At 43.1% G+C, this 6,235-nt stretch overlaps 1 long non-coding RNA gene across 1 annotated transcript; it reads left to right on the plus strand.

Annotated features, from left to right (window-relative positions):
* Positions 1 to 260: 260 nt before the first annotated feature.
* Positions 261 to 5,939, plus strand: LOC119394055 (uncharacterized). The gene is made up of 4 exons (XR_005184045.1): positions 261 to 288; positions 479 to 567; positions 1,468 to 1,565; positions 2,458 to 5,939. It is a non-coding gene; the product is annotated as an uncharacterized LOC119394055 (long non-coding RNA).
* The last annotated feature ends 296 nt before the right edge of the window (positions 5,940 to 6,235 follow it).

Consider the following 6,235-nt stretch of genomic DNA (forward strand, 5'->3'; position numbering starts at 1 on the left):
TGCAATATTTGTGCCTTTTTTATTTTCGTGGCTGTGATTTTCAGTAAACCTATTATATGTGAAAAGGAGTAGCTAGCGCTGTATAAAAGCGCCAACGTATCCTAATCAACATAATAATAAAAATATTTATGCGCGGATTAGTTTCCTTGTCTCTCTAGCTGCCGATTGGTATGCGTTTCCTTAATAATGCTGCTAATTTAGAACAATTAAAGTATCAAGTGCGTACTGGCTTATGATTTTGTTCTTTTACATGTTTGCAGCGGAACCGATCAAGGGAGACGATGAATTGTGAGTGTCCTTTTCTGTCATCTCAACTGAGCGTGGCTTTATAATAGTTTTACAATAGTTATAATAGCAACGGTTTGTAGTTTGGGAATCTACCACTTGGCTTAATCGTGTAATCGCTCCCGTCGTGACCAACGCCTCTGTGCTTTTCTTTCTAGCTTACTTCGGTGTACTTGTGCATGCTTATTTCCAGACAAATTGCCCCTCTCCACCAATACCCCGACGGCGTGTTGCAACTCCACAGCCCTCAGAGCGAAGAAAAGTGCCCGGATGTTGTCCTAGGTAGGTCATTTACTTCTCTTTCTCTCACTGTATTAGATAACACTTTCGTGCTGCTGGCAGTTCGTCAAATGAAAATCTCATTCGTGGGCAAACAGACCTGATAGCAACAGCAAACAAAAAAAGCGTTGAATTACTAAATGCAGCGCTGAAATACGGCAGTACCTCACTCTATGTAGTACCGGTTAAATACCGTTGAGTTAAATAACTCAGGTATATTCTGTTCACAGTTGTATTTACCTTTAGTCTTATCTGCTGAAATTTGCGGCACACTGTAGGAAAAGCCAGTTCAACAAAGATTCATTATCGGTAAACTCGTAGCTGCGATTTGATTATGTCTCACGTCACAACGTAAATGAGTAAATGTAGAAAACACAGTTAAAATCGGTGTCGCAATGAAGGTGCTTAAATTATATATGTACACCACTCTCCGTAACTGAATTTTCAGGCTACGGTGATGGCAAGTTGAATCAGAAAAGAAAGTAAAGATACAAGTTAGACATATTTCGACATTTTAAGCTTGCTAATTCATTAGTAGTAAGTTACTGTCTTTGTTCTGTTTGTTATTTGGAAAAAGGCACGTTACTTTTACAAGAACACGAATGTTTATGAGTGTTACAAGTGCATAAATTCTTCGTAGACTGAATAGAATTCAGCTTCATTTTTATATTCAGCAGGTTTCGTTATAATCGCTCCAGCGGATTTCAACTAAATGCATTGGTAATTACAGACGTGTTTCAAAAAAAAAAAAAAAAAACGGTGTTTCCCGCGAGGCGTAGCGCCCACTGAAGGGGCTGTGGCTAGCAAAGATGTTTCTTTTTGTAAGTGCTTATGTATCATCCATTCACAATAAAAAACGAGTTGATGCGTTACTTTTGCTCTTGATGTGTCGTTTTCTTTCAGACGTAAGTGGCAGTGAGGAGAGGCTGAAGGAAGAAGAGGATCGCCCGTCCGAAGCGGTGCGGTGGAAAGGCTGGACAGAAGCTGACTCTGAACACGATGTACGATTCGTTAACTCAGTTTTTTAAAGTTCCATTCCTCGCTCTATACTCACATGTTTCGGTGAGAGAGATGTCAAAACTGGCAGCCTTAATAATTGCCGGAGTGCCAATAACAAGCAAAATATTTCTAACAGACAGCAAACACATTCACGAACAGACAGAGATTTGTAGCATTTTCTAAATAGTCTAATACTTCATGCGAATGAACTACAGTCAGGCCACACGTAAGGTATCATCACGCGCATGTTATTCCATAAAACTTACGCTGAGAACTTTGAGCCTAATTTGCTTTGTGCTTCAATAGAATGTCGACAACACAGAACACGCGATGGTACGTGATCACAAGTTCCCTTGCAAACATGAGAGAATGTTTATGTAGTAGCACTGCTACTAGTGAAAAACACCGTTGATATCATCAGAGGTAATTATAAAGGGTATTCATTTGGCTCGCAGGTCAAGTGGCGTTTTCTTTGTTTTCTTTTTAATCTGTTTATTATTTAAATATTTCTAACCTGTTCGACTCATAGCCCTCACCGGTGTTGCGTCTCTTCACGCACTGTACCAAAAAGAACTTGTAATAACTATGAAAGAAGAAAGATATTGCGAAAGTCTAACTGCAATCAATGCACTTGCCTCCCTTATGCCCAACGCATCGAAAAACGTAAATTATCTGAAAAGTGTAAATTGTCTTTAGTCATGCCTTACTGCTCACTTCTGCACGTAGCACAGCAGCAAAGCAAATGCGTCGAGTCTCGAACGCTCAAATCCCGACTCAGCAGCGCGACGCGACAGCCACTAAGCTACCGCCGATATATGCTCCGGTATTTCTTGTAACAGCTGTGAACACCCTGCTTCACATTTCGTCTCCCTGATTTGTTCCTACTTCCTGCAGAAATCGACGCTCGGACGACCGCCACCGCAGGAATACCAGTCCAAGAATGGAGGGCAGACTCGAGCCGTGCTCAACGAGTCGGTGTCCACTTTGGTCTCTACGCCTGTGGCCGTTCCAGCCGTCGTCGTGCCGTCCGCCTTGTGCACCGAGGCAAACGTGGATGACGTGTCGGAATGCGTGGTGGTTCCGCCTCCGCTCAAGTATCGTCAGACAATTGTGTAAAAAGTGACCAGGGACGCTGCTCGCCCGGTACTATGCGGACATCGCACGTGGTGCCGCTGTTGTCAGTGACGTGTTCTTCTGGACAGAGCAAGTGACAAACTGGATCGAGGCTGGAAATGTGCCATTGTGGAAGGACAGAAAGTGACATTGAGGGACAACACGACGACGAACACTTCGTGTTATCCCCACTTTCCGAACAGTGCTACAATGTGCATAGGAAGATGAACTGACCTCTTAATCGCTATCCGTTGCTCCTTCTTACGCTGCCGGTCTTAATTGTGGTCGCAGTTTTGTGCAGTGTGGCCCCCTTTGCAGATTATCTTTTCCCGGACTCAAGTGGCAGTCGACGAAGTGAAACATGTCAGAAAATTTTGGCAGAAGCCGTCGATGAAACCGTCTTAACCATGCTAGAACCACACGTAGTGTTTCATGTGTGTCATCCACACTGGAATCAAGTCGGACACTGAATTCTTAATGCAGATTGAAGGAGTGCCGACCTTTTTTTTCACTTGCTGCGCAGAAGGTTAGCAGATAACATATAATTTTGTGCAAGAATTACCGAAGAACTATTTTGTGGACGAATACTAGACATTTGCCAAGTTGACCAGCACGAAAGACGAGAGGAAAGACACATGTACAAAAAGGACCAGTGTGTCTCGTCTTTCGTACTGGTTAACTTCGCAATTACTAGGCAGTACTAAACACGAACTATATTCAGTTCATGTCTAGTACGGCGGCAGAATTTCATTTCGTTGTGTATGGTTTTACTACGAGGGGAAAAAATGGTTTGCTTAGCCTAACATATGTATGTCCTCGTATAGGTGGTTAATAAGCACCAAGTTTGTGAGACTGTTACTTAACTAATTTTGCTAGCTGAACTGAGTGAAGACAGCAGTTATTCGCACGTGTTAACGGCTAAAATGAGGCAGAAGATAGACGACAGCACCAGCAAGACGTCAACAGCAGCAGTGCGAAAATTCACGTAGTTTATTTCATATCCGAAATCAAAGAAGCGATTGTCATAAGAATTGGATATCGAAGTCAAGGAAGAGAGAATTGTATATACAACACAAATTTAGTACATCGTCTACGCAGACTAAAAATTTACAAGAACGCTTCGAGATTGTTAAAACCTTATACATATCATTCTACTGCTTGTTATTACAAAGAGCTGCAATGTTACACTCTTATTAAGGTCCCGCTTAAAGTGCTAGATATAGCCAGGAAACCGAACATCTTTAGTCTGGGTTCCTGGATATACCCAGCAATTAGCCACGACCTGAGTAAAAGTGTACACAAGGTGTTTTATTTAAAACAATACATGTGCGAAGTGATTAATGATAGCCTCATGGCTACGATGGAAATTATGTGTAGGGTAGATGGCTAAACCTCCGCCCAGCCGCAAAGAATGTTGGCTTTACGTTTTGAGTAGTCTACAATAGACGAATTCGTTCTAACAAGGACATGTTGTAACCGAAATGGCTGGACGTGTCTGAGAAGAAACAATCGGAGACGGAACACACGGAGCCTTACGCTAACCAACAAAATTTGTGCGTTTAAATGGTGAGGTTCAGCATACAAATGGGGTAAACAATTTAAAGCCCGCTTCTACTTAGGGACGATGAAGCTGGCTCGGCCCCTACGATTAATGTATGATTGCCCTAAGCCGGCACGTTTTCGCACGGCTTCACTCTTCGGAAGTTGAAATCCCTACATCATGGCAGACAGCTTTCGCCGGTAAAGCGGGCGTAGCGATAGCTGCAAAGCTTGCCGTTGAGCGTAAATGCGGGTAATCGCGATGGACCAGGTATGAGCACAAACGTTACTCTAATAATTGTGGCATGTAGTGGCATTGCTGCTATTTTCTGTGTACGAAAGGTGACAACGCAAGCGTGTTCAACTCTTCTGGAATATTGAAAAGTAGCTTATGTGTATCATTCAAAATGCCGAAAGAACCCCAACTATTAGTATCAAGCTGCTGTCGCCGGGAAGAGTCGCAAATTAACACTGCAGTCAAATTACCGAGTCCCGACTTGAAAAATGTGTTTCCAGATCGAAGGGAAAAGCTAGAGATGAAAAAGAAGGAAACATGCGAAATACCTGGCCACTATTCATTGCCTGTTTACGAAAAATCTGCGATGAACAACTTAACGTTTTCATCTTCTACTTTCACTGCCTTTCTTTCCGATTTTGTGGGGATTACCTTAATGAATATAGAAGAACATGCAGTTTCAGATGGGCAGCACGTGAGCCATTATCTCGGCTTTGATTTTCAGTAAACCCTGCTCCATTTTTTATATTGATCGCGTAAAATGAGGGCACGCTACTCAATCGAAGGAAGGAAGGAACAAACAAGCGGAAAGACAGGGAGGTTAGCCAGTTCTTAGACCGGCTGGCTACCCTGCGCTGGGGGAAGGTGTATATGCTGAAGCGCTGAAGACATTGTGAAAGCAATTGATTAGGCTATGGCAAAAAAGCGCGATCGGCGTAGAAAAAAGAAGTGCCATGCGCTAATTTACCACTAGTAGTTTATTGGTCCTGTTATAGCCTGGCGCGTCAAATTTCGTTCAAGAACGCTACACGAGCTTTCTCTAGGAGCAGGTTCTAATTAAAAAGAAACTACAAGCAATGTTTCCTTTTGTAAATTTCTCATGTCTGGAGAAAGCAAGTTAATGTGATGAAGTATTGAGGGAGAACTGCGGAGCATTAGCACAACGATTAGTTTGTGAAGAGTAGATGGTACTCATACAAACTGTTGAACTCGAGGCCGTCAGCAAAAGCTACGTCGCTCCAACTTTGGAAGCTTGATTTGAACACAACTCACGCGGGCCAATTGAAGCTATTCCGGGAACCTAAGATCATCATCATCATCATTATATATATATATTTTTTACTGCTATGCGAAATCGCATGAGGCCGTGGGCCAGCATCCCTCCGTTTGAAAAAAAAGTGGGCACCGTGGGAACCGTGGAACAGTGTGAAAAAAAAAAAGAAAACGCTGTCTGTACAGTAAGCTGTGTTGAGACTCTTGTGACGTTCTCCTTATAACTAGTAACATTGAGGCACTGGGATATCACAATTTACGTCGACAAAAGTTAACAAAGAAGATGCGACGCGGGCGTTGTTGTACTTGAAGCTTGGACACACTGTTAGTATTACGTTGTCCAGCCTCGAGTTTTTTTCTCTGTGTCTTTTTTTGCGAAGTGTGCTCTGTATAGTATCGAGATAACTGTCTGATGTTAGAAAATAAACTTCAAATTTCTGCTTGTTTCGTGTTGTCTCATTCTGCATTTCCTTCGGCGTAGCAACCATCCCACGACGTCACGAAGCGGAAGCCATTTCATTCGAGATAATGATTGTTACAGTTGCTCGCCACATCGTGGGCATCAACGAACCCCAGGCGATGGCAAAGCAACAGATTAGTACCACGGTCCCAATGCGCAAGTTCTGAAAACTCCTGATATTGTTTTTATGCCCTATTGGCCGCGAGATCGAGCGAAGTCGCCGCCTAGCGGCTTCTGGCTGAACCGCGCCTAGTGTGGATTGCTCCGTGCGT

The sequence above is a fragment of the Rhipicephalus sanguineus genome, chromosome 5 (genome assembly GCF_013339695.2).
Source record: "Rhipicephalus sanguineus isolate Rsan-2018 chromosome 5, BIME_Rsan_1.4, whole genome shotgun sequence".
Lineage (NCBI taxonomy): Eukaryota > Metazoa > Arthropoda > Arachnida > Ixodida > Ixodidae > Rhipicephalus > Rhipicephalus sanguineus.